Raw genomic sequence first — 15980 nt, 5'->3', positions numbered from 1 at the left:
CCCTGGCGCCTGACGCCCTGCGCCCCCTGGCGCCTGACGCCCTGCGCCCCCTGGCGCCTGACGCCCTGCGCCCCCGGCGCCTGACGCCCTGCGCCCCCTGGCGCCTGACGCCCTGCGCCCCCGGCGCCTGACGCCCTGCGCCCCCTGACGCCCTGCGCCCCCGGCGCCTGACGCCCTGCGCCCCCGGCGCCTGACGCCCTGCGCCCCCGACGCTGGACAGGCTGCGCCCCCGACGCTGGACACGCTGCGCCCTGCGTCATTCATAAGGGACACACGGCGTCCTATGTTAGTATGCAATACACACAGCATCCTGTGTTCTCTACATAGGACAAACTGGAACCTTTGTTATTAATACTTTATAAACTGCACCCTGTGTTATCTTTACTGGACACACTGCACCCTAAGTTAGGAACATAGGAGCAGGAGTAGGCCATTTGTCCCCTTGAGCCTGCTCCACCATTAAACTAGATCATGTCTGATCTTCTACATCAATGCCATCTCCCTGCACTATCCCATATCCCTTAATATCATTAGAATCTAGAAATCTATCAACCTCTGCTTTGAACATACTCAATGACTGAGCCTCAACAGCCCTCTGGGGTAGCGAATTCCAAAGATTCACCACCCTCTGACCGAAGAATTTCCTCCTCATCTCGGTCCCAATTGGCCTATTTCTTATTCTGAGACTGTATCCCATGGTTCTAGACCACTGAAATACGGGAAACATCCCTCCTGTGTCCACCCCGTCGAGCCCTATGGGAATGTTGTACATTTCAATGAGATCACCTCTCATTCTTCTAAATCCTAGAGAATACAAGCCCCGTCTCTTCAACCTTTCCTCATAGGACAAACCTGCCATCGCAGGAATTGGTCTGGTGAACCTTCGCTGCACTCCATGACCAATGTATCTTCCCTTAGGTAAGGGGATCAATTCTGCAAACAATACTCCAGGTGCAGTCTCACCAAGTCTTTATACAACTGCAGCAAGACTTCTTTACTCTTATACTCAAATCCCCTTGCAATATAGGCGAAGATACCATTTGCCTTCCTAATTGCTTGTTGTATTTGCATGTTCGCTTTCAGTGGCTTATGAATAAGAACACCCAGCTGCCTTTGGACATCAATGCTTCCCAATCTCTCCCCATTTAAGAAATACTCCATTTCTGTTTTCCCTACCAAAGAAGATAACTTCACATTTTTCGACATTACATTCCATCTGCCATGTTTGTGCCCACTCACATAGCCAACTTAAATCCCCTTGAAGCCTCTTTGCTTCCTCCTCAGAACTCACAATCCCACCTAGTTTTGTGCCATCAGCAAACTTGGAAATAATGCATTTGTTCCCACGTCCAAATCATTGATATAGATTGTGAACAGCTGGGGCTCAAGCACTGACCCTTGCAGTACCCCACTAGTCACAGCCTGCCAATCTGAGAATGATCTGTTTATCCCTACTCTTTGTTTTCTGCCCATTCACCAATTCTCAATCCATGCCAGTATATTACTCCCAACCCATGAGCTCTAATTTTGCTTACTAACCTCCTGCATGGGACCTTATCAAAAGACTCCTGAAAATCCAAAAACACATCCACTGCATCTCCCTTATCTATCCTGCTAGCCACTTCCTCAAAAAACTCCAATAGGTTTGTCAGCTATGATTTCCCTTTTATAAGTTCATATTGACTCTATCCAATCTCACCATTATTTCCTAACTGCCCAGTTGTTACATTGTTTAGAATAGATTCCAGATCTTCCCTACTTCTGATGTCAGTCCAACAGGTCTGTAGTTCCCTGTTTTCTCTCTCCCTCCCTTCTTAAACAGTGGGGTTACATTTGCTACCTTCCAATCTGCAGGCACCATTCCAGAATCTATAGAATTTTAAAAGATGCTCACCAATGCATCCACTGTCTCTACAGCCACCTTTTTCAACACTCTAGGATGTAGGTCATCAGGTGCAAGGGATTTCTCAACTTTCAGTCCCATTAATTTCTCCAGGAGGACTTTTTTTTTTTACTGATACTAGTTTCTTCCAGGTTCTCAATTTCACTAGTCCCTTGGCTCCCCAACATTTCAAGGAGATTTATGTATCTTCCTCCATGAAGACAGACACAAGTATTTGTTTAGTTTCTCTGCCATTTCCTTATTACCGATTATAAATTCTTTATTCTCTGCCTGTAATGGACCCATGTTTGTCTTGACCAACAGACCTATAGAAGCTTTTACAGTCCACTTTGATGTTCCTTGCTAGTTTACTTTCATATTCCATTTTTTCTTTATCAATTTCTTGGTTCTCCTTTGCCGAATTTTAAAATGCTCCCAATTGCAGACTCAACATTGTGTTCAACAACTTCAAGTCATGAGCACTCGCCTCCATCCCCACCCCCTTTCTTCTGATAATTATTTATAATTTTTAAAAATATATTTTTCTTTTCCCACCTATTTCTATTATTATTTTAACATTCATTTCCATCCATTGTTTTATCTCTACCTTTTAGCCTATTTCAATCCCTTCCCCCCACCCCACCCTCACCAAGGCCATCTGTCTTGCTCATTCTGCTCTCTACCCTTAAATGTCACCATTAGCACATCCTTTAGCTAATATCACCACCATCAACACCCCTTTATCCTTTTGTCTATGACATCTTTGGCAATCACTCCTTTGCCTCCTCCCTCTATCCAGCTCCACCTTTCCCACCCCCCTTAAACAGCTTATATCTCACCTCATTTCTATTTCTCTTCAGTTCTGATGAAGAGTCATACGGACTCGAAACGTTAACTCTGTCTTCCTCTCCACGGATGCTGTCAGGCCTGCTGAGTTTCTGCAGCTATTTTTGTTTTTGTTTCAGATTTCCAGCACCCGCAATATTTTCCTTTTATCTCAGGCTTACTACATTTTTTGGCAACTTTATATGCCTCTTCCTTTGGTCTAATAGAATCCTTAACTTCTCTTGTTAGCCTTTCAAGGATTACTATTCCTGCTGGCTTTTTACATTTTAAAGGAGTGCAAATTTGTTGCAATCCATGTAGCAATCCTTTAAACGATAGCCATTGCCTGTCTACCGTCATACCTTTTAACGTATTTCCCCAATCTACCTCAACCAACATGCCCCTCAAACCTTCTAGTTTCAGATTGGACTACATTACTTTAAAATCTAATGTAAAATTCTATCATATTATGGTCACTTTTCCCTAAAGGCTCCATAGAACCATAGTGCTGAGGGAGCACTGCACTGCCAGAGGGTCAGTGTGGCACTCCCTCAGTGATGTTCTGCTTTTTATTTCAGCCACCAGCTGCTCACACTCTCTAAGCAGAACCTCCTTCCTAGTCCTACCTATGTCATTAGTACCAATGTGGATCAAGACCACTGGATCCCTCTCCCTTCCACTGCAAGTTCCTCTACACCCCAGAGCAGATGTCCCGATCCCTGGCACCAGGCAGGCAATACAGTCTTCCGGACTCTCGCTCTCGGCTGCAGAGAACTGTGTCTTTCCCCCTCACTATAGTGCCCGTACTACCACTATGGTCCTGTTAGCTCCCCCAACTTGAATGGCTTCCTGTACCATGCTGCCATGGTCAGTTTGCTGCAGCCCCCACTCTCATCTGTACAGGCTGCAAGCATGTCGAACCTGTTGGACAATTGCAAGGGCTGAAGCTCCTCCACTTCTCCCTTCTCAATTCCCTTACTGTCCTCACTTACAGTCACACCCTCCTGCCCCTGTCAAAAACAGGATAACCCATCCTAAGGGGTTCGCAGCCATCTGAAACAAAGTGTCCAAGTAACATTCCCCCTCCCTGATGTGTCGCAGTGTCTGCAATGACTGAGCTGAAGCTCCTCAAGCTGCAGACACTTACTGCAGATGTGTTTGCCCTGGATCACACTGGTACCCAGGAGCTCCCACATGCTGCAGCTGCAGCACATCGCCTGCCCTACCATCCTTATTGCAACTTAATTAATGAATTATTTTCTTAATTGATTTGGAATTAAATTTATGCCTCCTCTCACTGCCACTTATTGTACTAATTTAAATCTCAGTAATCCAATAAATGCTATCAGTTAAGAATAAAAGAAATAATGGACTCATTAGTTTCTTACTTCCCTTCTGCTAGTATCTCTAACTTAATTATAAGTAGTTACTTCAGGGTTATTTAAAAGTTGACGTTTTTTCTAAATTTCAGCTCTTTACAGACAGTCCCTAATAGCAGTTACCAACCAATCGACATACGGCTTTCCTGTGAGGTCACTGTTTGAATTTTCTTTCCTCACTCTATAAACTCAGCATACAATGGAAACTGAAGCTACTCTTTGTATCACTCTGCTCTTGGTGATTCTCGCCTCTCGGATTGTTTTATTTACACTAGACACACTGCACCCTGTGTTATTTATGCTAGACTCACTGCAGCTTATGTTAATTATACCAGACAATGCATACCCTGTGTTATTTGGACTGGACATACTTCACCCTGAGTTATTTATACCAGACACACTACACCTGGTGTTATTTGGACTGGACACACTATGCACTGGGTTATTGTGTTAATAATGCAAGACCCACTGCATCCTGTGTTATTTATACTGGACACGGCAGGATGGTCTGAGGGCTCTTCGTTTCTTCCTTGAACAGAGGCCTGAACTATCCCCATCCACCACCACTCTCATCAGTCTGGCTGAACTTGTTCTCTCACTGAACAAATTTCCCCTCAAACTTGTCTCACTTTCTCCAAATAAAAGGTGTGGCTATTGAAACCCGCATGGGCCCCTGTTATGTCTTGTCTTTTTGTGGGACATGTGGAACATTCCTTGTTCCAGTCCAACTCAGGACCCCTCCCACAGCTCTTTTTTTTGTTACATCGACTGTTTCGGTGCCGCTTCATACTCTCATTTGGACCTGGAAAATTTTTTATCAATTTTCCTTCCAATTTTCACCCCTTTATCATCTTCACATGGTCCATCTCCAACACCTCCCTTCCTTTCCTCGACCTCTCTGTCTCCATTTCCAGTCCACCAATATTCATTACAAGCCCACCGACTTCCACAGCTACTTCGACTACAGCTCCTCACACCCTGCTTCCTGTAATGGCTCCATCCCATTCTCTCAGTTCCTTCACTCCGTTCCGAAGATGCTACTTTCCAAAACGGCGCTCCTGACACGTCTTCCTTAACCGAGGTTTCCCACCCACTGTGGTTGACAGGGCCCTCAACCGTGTCCGACCCATCTCCCGCACCTTTGCCCTCCCAACTTTCCCTCCCTCCCAGAACCATGATAGGTTCCCCCTTGTCCTCACTTTTCACCCCACCAGTCTCCGCATTCAAAGGACCATCCTCTGCCATTCCCGCCAACTCCAGCATGATGCCACCACCAAACACACCTTCCCCTCATCCACCCTGTTGGCATCCCGTTGGGACCATTTCCTCCAGGTCACCCTGGTCGACTCCTCCATCACTCCCAACGGCTCATCCCCTTCCCACGGCACCTTCCCATGTAATCACAGAAGGTGCAACACCTGCTCCTTTACCTCTTCACCGTCCAAGGGCCCAAACACTTTCAGGTGAAGCAGCGCTTCACTTGCACCTCCTTCAATTTGGTCCACTGCATTCGCTGCTCCCAATGCAGTCTCCTCTATGTTGGAGAGACCAAATCAGACTGGGTGACCACTTTGCGGAACACCTTTGGTCTGTCTGCAAGCATGACCCAGACCTCCCTGTCACTTGCCATTTCAACACACTTCTCTTATGCCCACATGTCCGTCCTTGGTCTGCTGCAATGTTCCAGTGAAGCCCAATGCAAACTGGAGGAACAGCACCTCATCTTCCGACTAGGCACTTTACAGCCTTCCGGACTGAAAATTGAGTTCAACAACTTCAGATCATGAACTCTCCCCTCCATCTTTATCCCTTTTTAATCCCAGTTTCTTAAAATTTTTTATTTTTTATCCACTTTTCATTTTTATTCATATACTCATTGTTTTATCACCTTTTTATCCCTTTTTCCATCCTTTTTTCCCAACCACTTCTCCTCCCCCCACCCCACCCCCAAAAGGGCCATCTGTTACTTGTTCTATATTTGCTTTCACAGAGCGCTTACCCTTGTTCTGCTATTAGCACATTCTGCTTTCTTACCTTTGCCACTATCAGCACCTTTTTTAGCCAGTACCATTACCATTAAACACTCCCTTTCTCCTTTTGTCCATGACATCTTTGTCAATCTCCCCTTGGCCCCCACCTATCGCTGGCCTTCGCTCCAGCTTCACCTGCTCCATCCCCCCTTAAACAGTATAAATTTCATCCCATTTCTTCTTCTCTTTAGCTCTGATGAAGGGTCATACAGACTCGAAACTTTAACTCAGTTTCTCTCTCCACAGATGCTGCCAGACCTGCTGAATTTTTCCAGCATTTTCTGTTTCCATTTCAGATTTCCAGCATCCGCAGTATTTTGCTTTTATCTCAGTGAAATTCATGTGGAATTGCCCACTGGTTAGCCAAATGAACAGACCAAGTTTCAAACCTCAATGAACCCAGCAGCGGTTGATGTAAAATTCACCAAAGGTGAATCAGTCCAGAGACCCTAAAGGGACAAAATTCAAATTACAATCCACTAACCTCCTAGAAATGTGTAGAAGTGTTTCAGTGTGAACTATTTAGTCTATGGGTTATAGAGATAGACAGTGAAGAGTTAAAATTGATCAGAGCAGACCAGGCTAGCAATCAGGATAATTTTTATAGTAAACACAGCTTGACTATTACCAATACCTGGGGGCTAACATCAATATAAAAGAACCAAACCCTCTGGACGATACCCAATCAGAACTAATACAAGACTAATCTTTTCCAATGATTGTTTGTTTGTAACCAACACCTGAAAGGAAAAATCAATGTTACAACATGCTATCCAGAGTCCAACTCAGTTTAGAACTTTTTGGTTGCTAAAACCACAGTAGAGCATAACTGATTCAATTAGATTAAGTGTGAATGGGTGTGCATGAGTTATTTTTAAATTTTCTTAATGTCTGGACGTCTTTTAATGCAACGCTCACTATAATTCAAGTTTCATTCCCTGTGAAGTGAAGGTGTCATAACAATCTGACGTGTGCATATACATATGAACATATATATGAACACATGAATTAGGAGCAGGAGTAGGCCATTCGGCCCTTCGAGCCTGCTCCGCCATTTAATGAGATCATGGCTGATCTGATTTTAACCGCAACTCTATATTCCTGGCTACTCCCGATAACCTTTCACCTCTGCCTTAAAAACATTCAAAGGCTCTGCTTCCACCGTCTTTTCAGGAAGAGAGTACCAAAGACTCAGGACGCTCAGAAAAAAAAATCTCCTCATCCGTCTTGAATGGGCGACCCCCAGTGATCCCTAATTCTAGATTCTCCCACAAGAGGAAACAATTTTTCCACATCCACCCTGTCAAGACCCCTCAGGATTTTATATGTTACAATCAAGTCGCTCCTTACTCTTCTAAACTCCGGCAGATTCAAGCCTAGTCTGTCCAGCCTTTCCAGCATGTGTAATATAAATCTTTAATTTCATCGGCTGGTCAGATATATATATTGAACGTCTTTAAAAGGGCGTTTAAAGCAAGTGAAGGCACTGATTTCAGCTGGCAGCCACTTGGAAGTACAAGCTGGTCAGTTTCTGGAAGTTTACAAAGTGGAGAACAATTAGGACCTGTCAAGGCAAACCTCCTACTGAATTTCACGCCTGTTGATGTTACGAATTACCTCAAAGGTGAAGTGGCTATCACCATTTGCGTTTCTATAAAGCTACCTTCCTGCAGAGACAGAAAGTCTATCAGGACAATGCCTATATAGTTGTTTATATCCTTCCTAGTTCATCACAAGGAAGAATGGCGCATTCAGAAGCGATGGCTGGCACACTTAGAAAAAAAATAATTACCGAGTCCTTATAACAATAGCCAAGGTCTGTTCAGACATAAGCTAATCAATTATCCCCTGTAGAATACTCACCGTTAAGAGAGAGATCATGTGACAAGAATCACCATTTTAAAATGTCTTTTATTACAACATTCTAGTTGTTTTTGGCAGTCTGAAGAAGTCGTCTGCAAATAGACAAGTAACACCATCGCTCTCCCCTATCTCTCAAGTTCAGAGCCCTATTTCTGTTACATTGTGGAATCCATCACAAAGATAGGGACTTTCATTCGAAAGAAAACGCAGGTGCAATAGCATCGACTTTTGAGAAAGATGGATTACGGTTTAAAAGGAACTGTCTATAGAAATTGCAGTTTACATTAGCCTCAACAACACTAGAATTTCAAGACCACCGTGAAAAAGCTGCCTCAGCCTCGAACAACAGTGAAGGACTCATAAACAAAGAACTATCTATTTTTTTTTTAACCTTTTATCACTGAATCTTAATTTGGCCAAAAGTTGAACTCCTCTGCTGTATAATTGTAATTTTATATGTTTGTGAGTGAATGTGTGTGTGTTGCAAAGCAACGCATATGTGTTTAATTATCTAAGCTAATATATTGCCCCTAACTTAGTGTGATCTTATCTTGTGTATTAATCTTTTGTGCAGCACCTTATCAAAGGCCTTCTGAAAGTCCAGATATACTACATTTACAGGATCCCCATTATCCACTTCACACCTCTCTGAATTAAGTTTCATCTGCCATGGGTCTGCCCATTCCACCAACCTGTCTACGTCCTCTTGAAATTTATCACCATTCTCTTCACAGTTCACAATACTTCCAATTTTTGTTTTGTCCACAAATTCTGAAATTGCACCCTGTACCCTCAAGTCTATGTCATTTATATACATCAAGAAAAGCAGAAGTCATAACACTGTCACTTGGGGAGCCCCACTGTATACCCTCCACCAGTCCAAAAAACAACTATTCACCATTACTGTTTCCTATCACTCAACCAATTTCATATCCACGCTGCTACTGTCCCTTTTATCCCATGAGCTCTAACTTTGTTGGCAAGTCCGTTAAGAGGCATTTGTTCAAATGTCTTTTGGAAGTCCATGAACACCATACCAACATCAACCAGTTGTTACCTCAGCAAAAATACTCAAGTAAGTTACTTAAACATAATTTTCCCTTCACAAATCTATGCTGGTTTTCCTTAATTAATCCACATTTATCCAAATGATTTAATTTTATCCCAAATTATCATTTCTAAAAATGTTCCCACCACCAACATTAAATTTGCTGGCATGATCCTTGGACCCTTTTTTGTTTACACTACCTTTCCCTTTGTGGGAATGTGTCTTGATTGAATACAACGATCTCCTCTCCAAAGGCAGCCTATTCCATTAGTTTTGCCAGCCAATCCTTGATTTTAATTTACTGGGCCAGATCTATCCTCATCACACTGAAGTTGGCTCTCCCCCAATTAATTATTTTTATCCTGGATTGCACCGTGTCCTTTTCCATAGCCAACCTAAATCTTATGGTACTATGATCACTATCCGCTAAACATTCCCCTACTGACACTTGACCAGCTTATTCCCCAGAACTAGATCCAGCATTACATCTATCCTTGATAGACTGGAAACATACGGAAATAAAAAAAATCCTGAACACACTCTAGAGACACTCTGCCCTCTACACTATTACTATCCCAGTCTATATTAGGATAATTAAAGTCTCCCATTATAATTATTCTATAATTTTTGAAGCTCTCTATAATTTCCTTGCAAATTTGTTCCTCTCCCTCTTTCCCACAAGTTGGTGGACGATAGAATATGTCCAGCAGTGTAATGGTCCCTCAATTGATTCTCAGCTGTAACTAAATAGATTCTGTCCTTGAACCCTATAGTTCATCCTCTCTCTCTTCAGTACCGTAATGTTCTCCTTAGTCAATAATGCTACCCCCTCCTCCTTTCTTTCCTGCCCTTGTATCCCAGAATATTCAGTACCCAGTTTCCTGCCCTTTTGCGAGCCAGGTCTCCATTATCACCACGCCAACACATTTCCATGTGTATATCTGCATCTGCAGCTCACCTAACCTACTTACCACACTCTGCGCTTTCACCTACATGCACAGTAAACTTAATTTAGAGCATATTACATTCCCTCTTACTCTGGCCTCACCTAATACCATACTACTTCCTAGTCTAGTGCCATCTGTCTTTCCCAAATCTCAATCCACCTTGGTTTTTCTGTCGAATATTACCTCCTGGTTCCCACACCTCAACCAAGTCAGTTTAAACCCTCCCTAATAAAACTAGCATATTGCTTTGCAAGGGCATTGCCTCTGGTTCTGTTCAGGTGCAACCCACCCAGCTTGAGCATGTCCCAACTGCCCTAGAACCAGTCCCAACGTTCCAGGAATATAAAGCCCTCCATCAGGCATAATCTCTCCAGCTATGCACTCATGTGCTCTATCTTCCTACTCTGTACTCACCAGCATATGGTACTGGGAGTATTCAGGAGAGTGCCTCCTTTGGGGTCCAGCTTGCTAGTTTCTTCCCTAAATTCTATCTGGAAGATGACCTCCCTCTTTCTACCTATGTTCTTGGTTCCAATATGGATCATGACCACGCAGTGACATTCTTAACCCTGGCACCAGGGAAGCAACATACCATCGTGAATTCATGTGTGCAGCTGCAGAAATACCCGTCTGATGGCTTAACTATTTAACCCCCATCACTATTGCTTTCCTAATCTTTCTCCTGTTCCCCTGTACAGCTGAGCCAGCTATGGTGCTGTTGACTTGACTCTGGCCACACACTCCACTGGAATCATCACCCTCAGCAGTATTCAGAATGGAATCATGGTTGGAGAGCAAGATGGACTCAGGGGACTCCTGTACAACCTTCCCAGTCCTCCTTGACAACCTGTTGGTCACCCATTCACTCGCTGCCTGCATACCCTTGAGCTGCGGGGTGACCACAACTATAAAAGTGCTACCTACAAAACTCTCATTCTTATGGATGCGCTGCAGATATGCCAGCTAATGCTCAAGCTCTGAAAGCTGGATCTCTTCCAACTGACAACAGCTCCTGCACACATGATTGCCCAGAACATGAGAAGCATCCCTGAGTTCCCACAGGGAATAGGATGCACACTCCATGGTTCCAAGCTGCCTTGTTATGCCTCTACAAATAATAGGCTTAAATAGATAAAGGCTCACAAGCTACTCACAAATCAGCTGCTTCTCCTGTGCTGAAGCCAGTTTATTTTATAAGGAGGTTAACTGAAATATTTTTACTTAACTCTTATTATCTAAAAATCTTAGATTTGAATTTACTGAAAAATTTAGGCTTTTAAGTTACTATCCTATATTATTTAATTTCAACTTTATCCCCTTAATCTGATTGATCACATTTTAATTATATGACAAATTATCAAGTTGACTTTAACTTTTAGGTTTTATACTCATTCAAGCAAAATTTGACACTGAGCCACATAAGGCGATACTGGGACAGATGATCCAAGGATTGGTCAGAAAAATAGGTTTTAATAAACGGCTGAAGGAACAAGTAAGGTCGAAAGAAGTAGAGATTTAAGGAGGGAATTCCAGAGCTTAGGGCCTTTGCAGCATGAGGCATGGTTACCAATGGTGGTACAATGAAAGTCAGGAATGCTCAATTAGCCTGAATTAGACAAGTGCAAATATCTCAGAAGGCTGTGGAGCTGGAGAAGATTATAGAGATTTGGGAGGGGGGCGGGTGGTGTGGTGTGGCAAAGGGCCGAGGTCATGAGGGGGGATTTACAACAAGGACAAGAATTTCAAAAACAAGGCATCACCTAACCAGGGGGATGGTGGGAGTAGGGACATGGGCAGAGTTTTGAATGACCTCAAGTTTATAGAGGTAGAATGTGGGAGACCAGCCAGCAGCGTGCTGGAATAGTCAAGCCTGAAGGTAACAAAGGCAACGGATGAGTGTTTCAGCAGCAGATGAGCTGAGGCAGGGGCAGTGTTAGACGATGCTACGAGGTGAAAATAGGCGGTCCTAGTGGTGACAGAGATATGTGGTCAGAAGCTCATTCAAGGGGTCAACTATAGCACTAAAGTTCCAGACACACAATGGTTCAGCCTCAGGCGGTTGCCAGAGAGAGTAATGGTGTTGGTAGCTAGGGGTAGGGACTGAAGACAATGGTTTCTGTCTTGCCAACATATAGTTGGAGGAAATTCCTGTTCATTCAATACTGAATGTCGGTCGAACCGTTTGCCAATTTAGAGGCAAGCACAGGGTGGAGCTGAGTGGCGTTAGCATTTATGTAAAAACTAATGTTATGTTTTTACATGATGTCACAAGAGGCAGCAAGTAGGTGAGAAATAGGAGCAAACCAAGACTAGAACCTTGGGAAGCACCACAGGTAACAGTGAGAAGAGAAGCTGTTGGAAGTGATATTCTGGCAACGATTAAATAGATAAGAATGGAACTGGGTAAGAACATTCCCGAGTGAACGACACTGAAGAGGCATCAGGGAAGATGATGGAATCAACAACGTCAAGGGTCGCAGACAGGTTGAGAAGGGCAAAGGAGGCTAGTTTACCTTTGTTACAGTCTCATAGAATGTCATTTGTGACTTGAATAAGAGATGTTTTGGTACTGTAATAGGGCTAGAAAACTGATAGGAGGGATTCAAACACTGAGTTCCAGGACGACATGGATTTGGAAGGTGACAACTTGTTAAAAGACTTTGGAGATGAAAGGGAGGATGGAGATGGGGCAGTAGTTTGCAAGGACGGTGGGGCCAAAGGTTGGTTTTTTTGGACAGGGGTGATGATGGTAGATTTAAAGGAGAGGGGGACAGTACCTGAGGAGAGAACTGTGAACAATGTCAGGTAATACAGGGACTAGGAGGAAAAGTTGAATAGTCAGCAGTTCAGTGGGAAGCAGGACATAGGTCTGTTGGACAAGATGAGCTTGGAGAGGCCATGAGGGGAGATTGGAGAGAAACTGGAGAAAGCTGGAGTTCAAGGATAGGGGCAAGGAAAGCTTTAGAGGAAGTTTGGTCCAGTGGTCTAGTTGAAGGAAGTGGCAGACGCTAGTGGTTGGATGGTCTCAATCTTAGTGACAAAGTCGTCCTTTTAGGAGTGAAAGTTTAAAAAAAATACTTCTACACAGAAAGGGTGCTGGAAGTTCATAACTTCCTTCTGCAAATGAAAATTGATGCTAGATCAATCGTTAATTTTAAATCCAAGACTGACAGATTTTTGTTTAAAAAAAAGAGGTATTAAAGGATATAGGTGTATGGAATTCCTAATAATTGGTTGCAGATCAGGCATGATCTCATTGATTGGTGGAACAGGCTGGAGGAGCTAAATGGCCTCCACCAGTTCCTATGTTCCAGCAGCAGCCAGTCCATGTGTTCTATTGTGACCCCCAAGCCTGAATATTCAACCACAGAATGGAGGAAGATATCACAGTTGAGCCCAACCTTGCCCTCATTCAATCATACACCTCCAATAGTGTAATTAAATTGTGCGACACATCACAGATATATATATATATATTTTATACATGATATATTAAAGTGTGTGCATTACACACACACACACACTCTAGCCACCTAAATCAGTAAACTCAGAACACGTCAGCAATCAAACCCAAGGTCCGCATGACCCACCTACTCACTGCTCTCGTTAGCTAAATGATCAGGCACTCTTAGATTGGTTTTAACGTTGTGTTTTTTTTTAAGGGATTTCTTTTTAAATGGTGATGCATACGCCAGCAGATCTCTGTTGCATCTGATGAGAAGTCAATGCACTTTCTTTTTTAAAACCAATAAAGGTGTTACCAAAGCATGACAGGGAAAATATTATGGGGAAATTATAGGAGTAAACAGTAACAAATAAAAAATCTGTGCAATATGCAACACTTATTATATTACAAGGAAAAATATTTGCATTTTTATAGCACATTTCATGATTACCGGGTGTCTCAAAGCACTTTACAGCCAATGAAGTACCTTCTGAAGTGTAGTCACTGTTGTAACGTAGGAAACACTGTAGCCAATACACACAGCAAACTCTCATAAACAGCAATGTGATAATGATCAGATAATCTGTTTTTCTGAGATGCTGACTGAAGGATAAATATTAGCCAGGGTACCTGGGTTAACTCACCTGCTTTTTTCCCCAACATAGGATCCTTGACATCCACCTGAGCAGGTAGATGGGGCCTTGGTTTAACATTTCATCTGAAAGACAGTGCAATGCTCCCCCAGCACTGCACTGGAGTGTCAGTTATGAATTTTGTGCTCAAGCCCTTTAGAGGGACTTGAACTCAGAACCTTGTGTCATGCTCAGAAGATATGAAGGAATATATATATACATATTATATGCGTCTATATTATCCTGGCTACTTTATAAAACTATGATTTTAAAAAAAAAGGACAAAGTCTTTACACTGACTGAAGCCTGACTAGACATGGCTTGCACAAAAGGGATTTCTAGCCTTCAGAAAACAGCAAGGATCTCGTTATCTCTAAAGAGGCACTAACGCCCCCCGTGACTACAGAAATGAAATTCTAAGGAAATGCACAAAGACCCTTCACACTTCTAAGGCAGAGCTCTGGCCAACGAAGACGATACATCTGTGAGGGCAAAGGGGACCCTGAAACTGCTGAAACTTATTAATGGATGCAACATTAACCATCTCAAGAATCCAGACCAGGAAAAAACATCCTTTATCCAAACCAAGGGGAAGAAGTGGGAGTTATGTCACATGACCTGACCCCCCCCAACCCCCAACAAATCCCCAATCTGCTAGAAACTGTAATATTGCCATGTGGAGCTGAATCCAGGCAGTCTGCCATCTTCCATCTATAAAGCAGTGGCAGAAACAGAGCTCTGTCAAAGTTTAATTTGCTGGCTCTCATCTACAGTGTCTCTACCAGAACATCTGAACTTCTGTACCAGTGCCTACTGCAGGACATTCATCTCTATGTGCTCCTCCCATCGTGGAATAGTGGATCACCCCACATTAGTTTCAGCCGGCTAACCTCTCAGAAGGAATAAACCATTGGACTTTTGATTCTGGACTTCACTTGAAACAATAATTCTTATTTTGTCTGTGGTCTTTGCCCTGTACTTCTTTCTTTTCCTTATCTGTCTTTTATTGTGTGAATATATCAGGGGCTACATCCCACATTTTTGAGTGTGTGTAAAATAAACTAACCCTCTGATTTTACCCTATCTCAAATTTGCTGTGGGGTTATTAAGAGAGGATTGGATCACTGCAAAACTGAAGGGCTGAGGAAAATACGTCACCACTTATAAAGGGGGAATCAAAAACACCTTTCTGTTTATGGACAAGTGGTAAGAGGAGAAATCAGGGCTGTTTTAAATTAAACCCCCTCCAGTCTGTAACACTTGTGGTTCGGAGGTGGGTTTGCTGTCAACTGAGCCACAGTTGATATATAATGCAGATAGATATATAAAATATGTATTACCTTAAACACGTAGCACTGTTCAGTAATGCTGTAGGCATCAATTTGATGTTGGTATCTGCTTTGTGATACAAGTCAGCAGCAGCAAGTTATACTGTCGGCTCTCCATTGCCGCCTGCCCAGATGAACTGGATGTCTGTGTGTATATCTTTGCAAATGTGAAGCTTTTCACTCACCAGCATTAAGTTTGAGTATCAACAATGAACCAGCGGGCATTTGGCCCACATTATTTCATTCATACAAGAATAGAATACATAACCAAAACTAGGTGTCCAATTTAGGCCATTAGTCCCCGATGTTTATGCACAGTGCCCATGTTTGGCTGCACAAGTGGCTGAGAGGAATGGGTACAACAGACTAGATTTTCCATTTAGCACTATTTTAACATTAGTGTTAACCCATTTATTGCAACACATTAAAAGTGACATTAAATGGGTGCTCATTAGGTAGCCTAGGGTGCTCTATCAGCTCAGAGCCTGCACAGGACAAGCAGCATGGGTCAGGCAGCACACATCAGTCTCGGGAGCTAAGGAGCCAAGCACCTGTCCTGAGAACCAAGGAAACAGACCAGTTACCTGTCGCGGTGATGAAG

At 43.2% G+C, this 15980-nt stretch overlaps 1 protein-coding gene across 3 annotated transcripts in view; it reads right to left on the bottom strand.

Moving 5' to 3' along the window:
* The window catches only part of LOC144687599 (oxysterol-binding protein 2-like), a 336708-nt gene that overhangs the window by 166165 nt on the left and 154563 nt on the right, over window positions 1-15980 (bottom strand). The gene's annotated exons all lie outside the window — the stretch shown is intronic.

The sequence above is a fragment of the Cetorhinus maximus genome, chromosome 12 (genome assembly GCF_964194155.1).
Source record: "Cetorhinus maximus chromosome 12, sCetMax3.hap1.1, whole genome shotgun sequence".
Lineage (NCBI taxonomy): Eukaryota > Metazoa > Chordata > Chondrichthyes > Lamniformes > Cetorhinidae > Cetorhinus > Cetorhinus maximus.
Note: the sequence above shows the minus strand (reverse complement) of the source record. Positions and strands in the feature narration are given on the sequence as shown.